At 39.0% G+C, this 13,192-nt stretch overlaps 1 protein-coding gene across 2 annotated transcripts in view; it reads left to right on the top strand.

The window, feature by feature from the left end:
* Positions 1 to 13,192, top strand: part of LOC110150701 (zinc finger protein 33B-like) — a 98,375-nt gene that overhangs the window by 63,255 nt on the left and 21,928 nt on the right. The gene's annotated exons all lie outside the window — the stretch shown is intronic.

Below are 13,192 nucleotides of genomic sequence, written 5' to 3' on the forward strand. Positions count from 1 at the left end.
TTTGTATATTAATGATGTTGTGCAACCATGACCACCACTTACTTCAAGAATATTTTCGTCATACCAAAAGGAGACCCCATACTGTTTAGTCTCTAAGTCTTGTCCGACTCTTTGCAACCCTATGGACTGCAGCCCACCAGGCTCCTCTGTCTGTGGGATTTTCCAGGCAAGAATACTGGAGTGGGTTGCTATTTCCTACTCCAGGGGATCTTCCCAACCCAGAGATCGAACCTGAATCTCCTTTGCTGGCAGATGGATTCTTTACTGCTGAGCTACCAGCGAATCCTAATAAGCAGTACCATCACTTAATAAACAGCTATTCCCCATTCCTCACGGCCCCTAGCTACTGTTAATCTATTTTCTTCTTATGGGTTTGCCTATTCTGGATAGCTCATATAAATGGAATCATGTAGCCTTCTACATGTGACTTCTTTCACTTAGTGTGTTTTCAGGACCCTTCCATGTTGTAGTTTGTATTGTTACTTTATCACTTTTATGACCAAATAAATATTCCATTGTCTATACTACCTTTTGTTTATCTATCATTTGATGGGCATTTGGGGGTGACTCCATGTTTGGTTATTGAGAATAGTGCTGTGAGCATTCATGTACAAGTTTTTGTTTGAAGACCTATTTTCAGTTCTTTCCTAGGAGTGAAATTGATGGATCATGTGATAATTCTATGTTTAGCTTATTTTGAAATTGGCAAACTGTGTTCCACAGCAAGGTCCCTTGCCAAGTCCATATGAATTTTATGTTAGCTTGTCTGTTTCCACACAAAAAGGCTGTTGTGTTTTTGGTAAGGATTGCATTGAATCTATAGACTGCTTTGGGAAATATTGCCACTTTAAGAATATTAAGTCATAGTATCTATGAACGTGAGATGTTTTTCCAGTAAGTTAGATTTTCTGTTTTGTAGTTTTCAGAGTACAGATCTTACATGTTTGCTTAAATTTACTATTAAGTGGTCTTTTAGATGATATTGTAAATGGAAGTCTTTTCTTAGTTCCCTTTTTGATTGCTTATTGATGGTATGTAGAAATACAACTGATTTTTTGAGTGTTGAGCTTATACCCTGTTTTGTCAAATTTGTTCACAAGTTCTAATGGTTGCTTTGTAGATTCTTTAGAATTGTCTATATATGCAGTCATATCATCTGCAAATAGAGATAATTTCATTCTTCTGTCCAGTTTGAATACCTTTTATTTATCTATTTTTTGCCTAATTGCTCTGGCTAGAATTCCTAGTGCAGAGTTGAATATAAGTGGCCAAAGCAGGCATCCTTGTTTTTGTTTTGTTTTACCATCTTAATGTTCTTAAGTGTATAGTTCAGTAGTGTTAAGTTTATTCATGTTATGGTACAATCAACCTCCAAAATATTTTCATCTTACAAAACGGAAACACTGCACCCATTAAACAAAACTCCCCGTTCCTCTGTGCTCCCTGACCAGTGAAAGCCTCCATTCTACTTTCTGTTTCTGTGAGTTTGACTACTCTGATACTTCATGGAAGTGAAATCATACAGGACTTGTCTTTTTGTGACTAGCTTCTTTTACTTAGCATAATGTCCTCAGGGTTCATCCATGTTGTATGTGTCAGAATTTCCTTCATAATATTCCATTGTGTGTATATATATGACATTTTTGTTTATTCATTCATCTGTTGATGGACATTTGCTTCTGCCTTTTGGCTGCTGTGCATAATGCTTTTATGAACATGGATGTACAAACATGTCCTGAGATTCTGCTTTCAGTTCTTTTGAATAAACACCAAGAAGTGGTATTGCTGGGTCACATGGTAATTCAGTTTTTTGTGTTTGTTTTTTTTTTTTTTTTGAAGAACACCATACTGTCCCTCACAGAAGCTGCACCCTTTTATATTCCCACCAGCACTTATTCTTTTCAGGTTTTTTAAATAGCATCCCTCATAATAGGTGTAGGTAATATTTGATAGTGGTTTTGATTAGCATTTCCATAATGATTAGTGATTTTGAGCATATTTTCATAAGCTAGCTAGCTACTTGTATATATTCATTGGAGAAATGTCTTTTCAGGTCCATTGTCTATTTAAAAATTTTGTTATTGTCATTGAGTTGTAGGCATTCTCCTCAAACAGCCCCCAAACAGATCAAAACACAGTTCTTTGAAAATAAGGTACATATAGGCATATCTTATTGTGCTTTGCAGATTTTTTTAAATAAATGGAAGTTTTGTGGCAATTCTGCATTAAGAAATTCTATTGTAATATTTTTGCAAGACCATTTGCTTACTTCTTAATAACACTCAACAACATTTCAAACTTTTTCATTATTATTGGGTTGGCCAAAAAGTTCATTCAGGTTTTTAACATTACCTCTTATGGAAAAACCCAAATGAACTTATTGGTTAACCCAACAGCAAAATGGCTGTCTGAGGAGGCCTTACAAATAGATGTGAAAAGAAGGGAAGTGAAAAAGCAAAGGAGAAAAGGAAAGATATATGCATTTGAATGCAGAGTTCCAAAGAATAGCAAGGAAAGATAAGAAAGCCTTCCTCAGCAATCAATGCAAAGAAATAGAGGAAAACAATAAAATGGGAAAGACTAGAGATCTCTTCAAGAAAATTAAGAGATACCAAGGGAACATTTCATACAAAGATGGACTCAATAAAGGACAGAAATGGTAGGAACCTAACAGAAGCAGAAGATATTAAGAAGAGGTGGCAAGAATACACAGAAGAACTGTACAAAAAAGATCTTCATGACCCAGATAATCACAATGGTGTGATCACTCACCTAGAGCCAGACATCCTGGAATGTGAAGTCATGTGGGCCTTAGGAAGCATCACTATGAACAAAGCTAGTGGAGGTGATGGAATTCCAGCTGAGCTATTTCAAACTGTAAAAGATGATGCTGTGAAAGTGCTGCACTCAATATGCCAGCAAATTTGGAAAACTCAGCAGTGGTCACAGGACTGGAAAAGGTCAGTTTTCATTCCAATCCCAAAGAAAGGCAATGCCAAAGAATGCTCAAACTACCACACAATTGTACTCATCTCACACACTAGCAAAGTAATGCTCAAAATTCTCCAAACCAGGCTTCAACAGTTAAGTGAACCATGAACTTCCAAGTGTTCAAGCTGGATTTAGAAAAGGCAGAGGAACCAGAGATCAAATTGCCAACATCCACTGGATCATCGAAAAAGCAAGAGAGTTCCAGAAAAACATCTACTTCTGCTTTATTGACTATGCCAAAGTCTTTGACTGTGTAGATCACAATAAACTGTGGAAAACTCTGATTGAAATGGGAATACCAGACCACCTGACCTGCCTCTTGAGAAACCTGTATGCAGGTCAGGAAGCAGCAGGTAGAACTGGACATGGAACAGCAGACTGGTTCCAAATAGGAAAAGGAGTACGTCAAGGCTGTATATTGTCACCCTGCTTATTTAACTTATATGAAGAGTGCATCATGAGAAATGCTGGGCTGGAGAAAGCACAAGCTGGAATCAAGATTGCTGGGAGAAATACCAATAACCTCAGATATGCAGATGACACCACCCTTATGGCAGAAAGTGAAGAGGAGCTAAAAAGCCTCTTGATGAAAGTGAAAGAGGAGAGTGAAAAAGTTGGCTTAAAGCTCAACATTCAGAAAACTAAGATCATGGCATCCAGTCCTATCACTTCATGGCAAATAGATGGGGAAACAGTGGAAACAGTGTCTGACTTTATTTTTCTGGGCTCCAAAATCACTGCAGATGGTGACTGCAGCCATGAAATTAAAAGACGCTTACTCCTTGGAAGGAAAGTTATGACCAACCTAGACAGCATATTAAAAAGCACAAAGGTGCATCTAGTCAAGGCTATGGTTTTTCCTGTAGTCATGTGAGAGTTGGACTATAAAGAAAGCTAAGCACCAAAGAATTGATGGTTTTGAACTGTGGTGTTGGAGAAGACTCTTGAGAGTCCCTTGGACTGCAAGGAGATCCAACCAGTCCATCCTGAAGGAGATCAGTCCTGGGTATTCATTGGTAGGACTGATGTTGAAGCTGCAACTCCAATACTTTGGCCACCTGATGCAAAGAGCTGACTCATTTGAAAAGACCCTGATGCTGGGGAAGATTGAGGGCAGGAGGAGAAGGGGGCGACAGAGGATGAGATGGTTGGATGGCATCACCGACTTGATGAACATGGGTTTGGGTGGATTTCGGGAGTTGGTGATGGACAGGGAGGCCTGGCGTGCTCTGGCTCATGGGGTCGCAAAGAGTCGGACATGACTAAGTGACTGAACTGAACTGAATGCTATATTTGTTAAGGTGATCTGTGATCAGTGACCTCTGATGTTATGACTGCAAAAAGATCATGACTTGCTGAAGGCTCCGATAGTAGTTCAATTCAGTCGCTTTGTAATGTCAAACTCTTTGCGACCCCATGGACTGCAGTGTGCCAGACTTCCCTGTCCATCACCAACTCCTGGAGCTTGCTCACACTCATGTCCATTGAGTTGGTGATACCATCCAACCATTTCACCCTCTGTCATCCCCTTCTCCTGCTGCCTTCAATCTTTCCCAGCATCAGGGTCTTCTCCAATGAGTCAGTTCTTCATATCAGGTGGCTAAAGTATTGGAGCTTCAGCTCAGCATCAGTCCTTCCAATGAATATTCAGGACTGATTTTTCTTAGGATTGACTGGTTGGATCCCCTTGCAGTTCAAGGGACTCTAAATTTTGCAACACCACAATTCAAAAGCATCAATTCCTTGGCTCTCAGCTTTATTGATAGTCCCAGCTCACATCTATACACGACTACAGGAAGAACCGTAGCTTTGACTAGACGGACCTTTGTGGACAGTCTCTCTGCTTTTAATTTGCTGTAAAGGTTGGTCATAGCTTTTCTCCCCAGGAGCAAGCATTCATGGCTGCTGTCACCATCTGCAGTGAGTTTGGAACTCAAAAAAATTAAGTCTCTCACTGTTTCCATTGTTTCTCCATCTGTTTGCCATGAAGTGATGGGACTGGAAAAGGTCAGTTTTCATTCCAATCCCAAAGAAAGGCAATGCCAAAGAAATGTTCAAACTACCGCACAATTGCACTCATCTCACACGCTAGCAAAGTAATGCTCAAAATTCTCCAAGCCAGGCTTCAACAGTACATGAACCATGAACTTCCAGATGTTCAAGCTGGGTTTAGAAAAGGCAGAGGAACCAGAGATCAAATTGCCAACATCCGCTGGATCATCAAAAAAGCAAGAGAGTTCCAGAAAAACATCTGCTTCTGCTTTATTGACTATGCCAAAGCCTTTGACTGTGTGGATCACAACAAACTGGAAAATTCTTCAAGAGATGGAAATACCAGATGACCTTACCTGCCTCCTGAGAAATCTGTATGCAGGTCGAGAAGCAATAGAACTGGACATGGAACAACAGACTGGTTCCAAATCGGGAAAGGAGCAGTTCAATGCTGTATATTGTCACCATGCTTATTTAACTTATATGCAGAGTATATCATCAAAATGTCAGGCTGGATGAAGCACAGATGGAATCAAGATTGCCAGGGGAAATAGCAGTAACCTCAGATATGCATATAACACCACCTTTGTGGCAGAAAACGAAGAACTAAAGAACCTCTTAATGAAAGTGAAAGGAGAGTGAAAAAGTTGGCCTAAATTAGGGATGTTGAGCATCTTTTTATGTGGTTTTTGGCCTGCTATATGTCTTTAGAGAAATATCTATTTAGATATTTTGCCAACTTTTTCATTCTTTTTTTTTTGTTTGTTTGTTCTATACATAGAGCTGCATGAGCTGTTTGTATATTTTGAATATTAATCCCATGTCAGTTGCATCATTTTCAAATACTTTCTCCCATTCTGTGTGTTTGGTTTTTTTTTTTCCATTTTGCTGATGGTTTCCTTTGCTGTGCGAAACTTTTAAGTTTAATTAGGTCACATTTGTGTATTTTTGTTTTTATTTCCATTATGTTAGGAGGATGATTAAAAAAGATACTGCTGCAATTTATGTCAGAGAGTGTTCTTCCTGTGTTTTCCTGAGAGTTTTATAGTATCCATCTGGTCTTACATTTAGCTCTTTAAAATCCATTTTGAGTTTATTTTTGTGTCTAGATTAAAGAATGTTCTAAGTTAATTGTTTTACATGTAGCTGTCCAGTTTTCCCAGTACTACTTATTGAAGAGACTTTTTTCTCCATTGATCAGTCTTGCTCCTTTATTGTAGATTAATGTCTTTTGTCACTTAGATGTGATTTACAATTTCACTTCTAAAGGTCCTTTTCAGAAGACAGCCTTTCAATGAATTTTAACACAAAGTGTACAAAATGTGTTAGTTTACTAACTCAACTTTTATCATACACTGGCAATCTCTTTAATATCTGGAAACTAGATCTTATAAAATTGGGACTCATTTGTCCAGTATATACATAATATATGCAGTGAATATAGAGCAATGGACAAGCTGAAATGTTCTAGTACATACTAACAAAACAACTTTTGCAGTCTTCCCTCTCACCTCCATCAATCCAATGAAAAAGCGCAGAGTATACTGTTCAGGGAGGAGGTTTAACAATTCCATTTCTGAAGACAATATTTCCCATCAGTTTTTTTAATTAATTTTTTGGCTGTGCTGGGTCTGTGTTGCTGTGAGCGGGACTGCTCTTCGTTGCAGTGCTCAGGGTTCTCGTTGCTGTGGCTTCTGTCGCAGAGCACAAGTTCTGGAGTGCAGTCTGAGTGGCTGTGGCACATGGGCTTTGTTCTGTGGCATGTGGTACCTTCCTGCACGAGGGGTTGAATCCATTTCCCCTGCTTTTAGCAGGCAGATTCTTAACCACTGGACCACCAGGGCAGGCCTTCTCATCAGCTTTTAAAATATATTTACAAGAAGTATTATTCTACTACTTCTACTTTTAAATGCATCAAGCACTTCTAAATATCTAGAAAGACTAGATATTTCATACAAGAACTTACTTGTCCACTATGTACACAGAACAGTTAATTAAAATAGCGCACATGTAACAATGGTTATAACCTGAAGTATCTTCTAAATATGACTATTTTGATCTGAACTGTTCCCTCCCTCACTTCCTTCTCTCCACCACCAATCCAGTGGGCAAATAATAGGCACATGTAATGTTTAGAGGTAGTTGAACAAATTCATATCCAAACATCATTTACAGAAGACAACTTCCCTATGAATTTCAATAGGAAGTGTACTAAATGTGCTAATTTTATTACTGTATCATACAGTGGCGATGTCTGTAACATCTAGAGACTAGACATTGCAAACTTAGGACTCATTTGTCCACTATATAGACTATATACACAACAAAATAAAATACAAGTGAACCCAAAAATGGTTCTGTCTGAAAATGTCCAGGTATGAACACACTAACATGTTACCTTTTCTAATTATTTCCCTCCCACTTCCTCTGAGCCACTTAATAAGTACAGACAATAATAGTATACTGCTTACAAACGTGGTTTAACATTTAACATCCCAAAGACATAACTTTCTATGAATTTAAACCAAAAAGATATTTACAAAGTGATTATCTTACTCCCTCTACATTTAAAATACAGTCGGCACCTCTAAATATCTAAATGCACTAGATATTTCAAACAAGGACTTAATTTGTCCTGTATATAGAGCAGTCTTCAATAAACTGCATACATGTTAACAGTTATAATCTGAGAGTGTCTTCAACATATGAGAACACTGTAGCCTCAGACCAATATGCTTCCCTTCTCTTCCACCTCCACCAACCAAAGGGCTAGAATGCTCAAATTTTCAGAAGACAGTCTTTCCTAGAAATTTTAACACAAAATGTATTATTTATTAATTGTAGTTTTGTCATACACTGGCAACCTCTATATCATCTGGAAAGACTAAATGTAAATTAGGACTTGTTTGTCCATTCAGTTCAGTTCAGTTCAGTTGTTCAGTCGTGTCTAACTGCTTGCAACCCCTTGAATTGCAGCACGCCAGGTCTCCCTGTCCATCACAAACTCCCGGAGTCTACTCAAACTCATGCCCATCGAGTCGGTGATGCCATCCAGCCATCTCATCCTCTGTTGTCCCCTTCTCCTCCTGCCCCCAATCCCTCCCAGCATCAGGGTCTTTTCCAATGAGTCAACTCTTCGCATGAGGTGGCCAAAGTATTGGAGTTTCAGCTTCCAGCATCAGTCCTTCCAATGAACACCCAGGGCTGATCTCCTTTAGGATGGACTGGTTGTCCATTACATACACTAAATACATAGTAGAAGTGAAAAAAATGCACAAGCAAAGACAATGGTTAATCTTGCCTCAGTATTAACACACTGGTGTTGGGGTCCTTTAATGGACCAGAACCTGGTGGTCCGGAGTTGACGATAAGAAAGTGAAAGAGAGAGAAAGGGGCTGATATTCCTTGGTTTATGCAGAGAACCAATAAAGCACTTGACACAGAGCTTGCACTGCTTCACTTAGGCACCAGGCGCCCTCTCGAGGAGGTGAAGGCACAGTGCGCCTTCTCGAGAGGGTCTTAGAAGCCCGGGCAAAAAAATGAGCTCAGTGGCTTCCGTGCTCCAAAGAATTAGCTTGAGAGAGAGAGAGGAAAGACAGACACGGGGACCCAAGCTCTCATGGAGCAAAGGTGTTTTATTCAACACAGTGTGGGTATATATACAGTCTTACAAGGTAGCTTGTTCTCAGCAAAGATAAAAATCAAAATTGTAGATTTACAAAACATTAGGCGATCCATATCAAAGAGAGTTGTAAACAATCACTTTTACCGTATGGTTCATAAAAAGGAAGAGGGTCATAAATAGTTACGTATCACTGTATGGAAAAACTAACTAAGGAAATGCATGGATTCCTCAGCCCTGGAAGTGGTTTGCCAAAGGGATAGAAGATTCATGACAGATCCAGACAGCACGCAGGAAGCCTCCTGTTAAATGCTTCCTGACACATTGGCACAGAACTCTTCACCTCCGTCTCCATCCCCTCTGTGCACAAACACAGTGCGCGCTGTACAGAGACGTAGTTTGGCCAGTCCCTCTGAAAGTAACAGTATTTCATATGAATTTTAACAAATTTGCAAAATGCCTCTTTACTGCCTCTACTTTTAACATACATCAGGCACTTCAGAACATCTGGAATGACTAGATATTTCCCAAAAAGTACTTACTGTCAACTATACACACACACACACACACACACACACACACACACAGTTGTTCAGTAGCTAAGTCGTGTCCAACTCTTTGTGACCCCAGGTACTGCAGCATGCCAGGTTCCTCTGTCTTACACTGTTTCCCAGAGTTTGCTCAAATTCATGTCCACTGAGTCAGTGATGCTATCTAACCATCTCATCCTCTGCCACCCTCTTCTCCTTTTGCCTTCAATCTTTCCCAGCATCAGGGTCTTTTCCAGTGAGTCAGCTCTTCGCATCAGGTGGCCAAAGTATTGGAGTTTCAGCATCAGTCCTTCCAATGAATATTCAGGATTGATTTCCTTTAGGATTGACTGGTTTGATCTCCTTGCAGTCCAAGGGACTCTCAAGAGTCTTCTCCAGCACCACAGTTCGAAAGCATCAATTCTTTGGCACTCAGCCTTCTTTATGATCCAACTCTCACATCCATACATGACTACTGAAAAAACCATAACTTTGACTTATGGACCTTTGTCAGCAAAGTGATGTCTTTGCTTTTTAATATGCTCTCTAGGTTTCTCATAGCTTTCCTTCCAAGGTGTAGGTGTCTTTTAATGTAAGGGCTGTAGTCACACTCCCCAGTGATTTTGGAGCCCAAGAAAATAAAATCTGTCACTGCTTCCACTTTTTCCCTTTCTATTTGCCATGAAGTGATGGGACCAGATGCCATGATCTTAGTTTTTTGAATGTTGAGTTTCAAGCCAGCTTTTTCACTCTGAAGAGACTCTTCATATATAGTATTGACTCTGATGCTGGGAAAGATTGAGGGCACAAGGAGAAGGGGCAATAGAGGATGAGATGGTTGGATGGCATCATTGACTCAATGGACATGAGTTTGAGCAAACTCCAGGAGATAGTGAAGGACAGGGAAGTCTGGCATGCTGCAGTCCATGGGATCAAAGAGTCAGACATGACTGAGCAACTGAACAACAACAATAGTGTTAAGGAATAAAATGCACACACGAAACAATGGTTATAGTATGGAAATGTCTTCTAAGTATGACCCGTAGGACATAGAAAACCTTTTCTTCATCTTTACAGTTTTCCATGTCCTCTAATCCACTGAACAAATGTGGATCTTGTGGTTCCTTTCTGTTGTTTTCTCCACTTCTATTTCATTTATTTCTGCTCTGATCTTGATGATTTCATTTTTTCTACTACTGTTGTGTTTTGTTTTTTCTACTTTCCCTAGTTGCTTTAGGTATAAAGTTGGGATGTTTGAGTTTTTTCGTTTGCTTGCTTCCTGAAGTAAGCTTGTATTGCTATAAACGTTACTCTTAGGATTGCTGTTGTTCCAGCCCGTAGGTTATGGATTGTCATGTTTTCATTGTCATTTGTCTCTAGGTATTTTTGATTTCCTCTTTGATTTCCTCAGTGATCCATTGATTTAGTAACATTGTTTAGCCACCATGTGTTTGTATTTTTATTTTTTTTTTTTTCCAGTAATTGATTTCTAATCTTATAGCATTGTGGTCAAAAAGATGTTTGATTGATTTCAGTTTTCCTGAATTTAATGAGGCTTGGTTAGTGGCCAAGTTCAGTTCAGTAGATCAGTCGTGTCCGACTCTTTGCAACCCAAGATTAGTGGCCCAAGATGTGATTTATCTTGGAGAATGTTCTGTGTTCACTTGAGAAAAAGTATATACTGCTGCTTTTAGATGGAATGTCCTACAAATATCAATTCTGTGTGGTCTAATATTTCATTTAAGACTTGTGGTTCTGTGTTGATTTTCTCTCTGAATGATGTATTCATTGATGAAAATGGGATATTAAAGTCCCCCACAATTATTGTGTTACTGTCAATGTCTCCTTTTATGGCTGATAGATTTTGCCTTAAATATTGAGGTGCTTCTTTGTTGGGTGCATATATACTTATAATTGTTTTAGCTTCTTCTTGGATTGATCCCTTGATCGCTATGTAGTGTCTTTCCTTGTCTCTTGGTAACAGTCTTTGTTTTATAGCCTAGTTTTGTCTGATAGGAATATTGCTACACTGGCTTTTTTTTTATTTCCATTTGCTGGAATATCTTTTTCCATCCAGCATCTTTCAGTCTGTATGTGTCCTAGATCTGAAGTGGGTCTCTTGTAGACAGCATGTATATGGGTCTTAGTTTTGTATCCATTAAGCAAATCTGTATCTTGGTTTGGGCATGTAATCCATTGACATTTAAGGTATTTGTTGATGTATGTGCCTGTTGCCATTTTCTGAATATTTTGGATTTGTTTTTGTAGGTCTTTTTTTCTTTCCTTTCTCTTTGTCCTCTTGTGGTTTGTTAACTATCTTTTGTGTTGTGTTAGGGTTCCTTTTTCTTTTTGTGTGTGCATCTGTTGTTTCTTGTTTGTAGTTCCTGTGTGTGTGTGTGTTTAATGTGGTTTCGATGTAGTGGTCTATATAAGATTATTTTAAGTTGCTGGTCTTTCAGTTTCAATTTGCAGTCCTCATTTCCTGCATTAGTACTCTCCTCATCTAACAGTTGCTAGCTTTGATATCATATTTGTGTGTGGATGATTTCCTACCTTTACTATGTGTTTGCCTTTACTGGTAAGCTTTCCCACTTGTGATTTTCTTGTTTCTAGTTGTGACCTCTTTATTCTACCCTTAGAGAAGTTCCTTTAGTATTTGTTGTAAAGCTGGTTTGGTGGTGCTGAATTCTCTTAGCTTTTGCTTGTCTGTAAAGCTTTTGATTTCTCTGTCAAATCTGAATGAGAGAGCCTTGTTGAGTATTCTTGGCTATAGATTTTTATCTTTCATTGATTTAAATATATTGTGTCACTCCCTTCTGGCCTGTAGAGTTTCTGCTGAAAAATCAGTTGATAACCTTGTGGGGAATCCTTTGTATATTATTTGTTGTTTTTCCCTTTTTGCTTTTATGGTTTTTTTCTTTGTATTTAATTTTTGTTAGCTTGATTAGCATGTGTCTCAACATTTTGTTAACATAGTGTTCCTCCTTTTGTTTATCCTGTATGGGACTCTGCTTCCTCCAGTTGGGTGACTGTTTTCTTTTCCATGTTAGGGCAAGTTTTCAGCTATAATCAATTCAATTGTTGCCTTTAATGTTGTCCCAGAGCTCTCTGAGACTGTCCTTATTTCTTTTCATTCCTTTTTCTTTATCCTGTTCTGTGGAAGTATTTCTACCACTGTCTTCCAGCTTATTTATTCATTCTTCTGCCTCAGTTATCCTATTTATTCTTTCTAGTATATTTTACACTGCAGTTATTATGTTATTCATCTCTATTCTTTAAATCTTCTAGCTGTTTGTTAAACATTTCTTGTATCTTCTTGGTCTATGCCTCCATTCTTTTTCTGAGATTTTGGATCATCTTTACTATCATTACTCTGAATTATTTTTCAGGTAGATTGCCTTTCTTCTCTTCATTTAGTTTTTCTTGTAGGCCTTTAGGTTGTTCTTTGTTTTGCAGCATATTTCTCTGTCATCTCATTTTCTCTAAATTTATATGTTTGTGGTCTCCTTTCCTCAGGTTTTAGGATTATTGTTTCTCTTGCTTCTGGTGTCTGGCCCCTGGTGGGTGAGGTTGGTCTAGGGACTTGTGCAGGCTTCCTTGTCAGAGAGACTGGTATGTGCTCTCTGGGGGGTGGAGCTGGGTGTGGTTCCTCTAGTGCACAAGGCTGTGTCAAAGGGTTTATTTGTGAGGTGGCTGTGAGCACAGTGTGACTTTAGACAGTCTGTCTGCTGGTGGGTGGGGCTCTGCTCCTATCTTTTTGGTTTATTTAGCCTGAGATTTTTTTTTTTTTTCATTTATTTTTATTAGTTGGAGGCTAATTACTTTACAACATTGCAGTGGTTTTTGTCATACATTGAAATGAATTAGCCATGGATTTACATGTATTCCCCATCCCGGTCCCCCCTCCCACCTCCCTCTCCACCCGATCCCTCTGGGTCTTCCCAGTGCACCAAGCCCGAGCACTTGTCTCATGCATCCAACCTGGGCTGGTGATCTGTTTCACCCTAGATACTATACATGTTTCGATGCTGTTCTCTTGAAACATCCCACCCTCGCC

Source organism: Odocoileus virginianus, unplaced genomic scaffold, assembly GCF_023699985.2.
Source record: "Odocoileus virginianus isolate 20LAN1187 ecotype Illinois unplaced genomic scaffold, Ovbor_1.2 Unplaced_Contig_62, whole genome shotgun sequence".
NCBI classification, from domain to species: domain Eukaryota; kingdom Metazoa; phylum Chordata; class Mammalia; order Artiodactyla; family Cervidae; genus Odocoileus; species Odocoileus virginianus.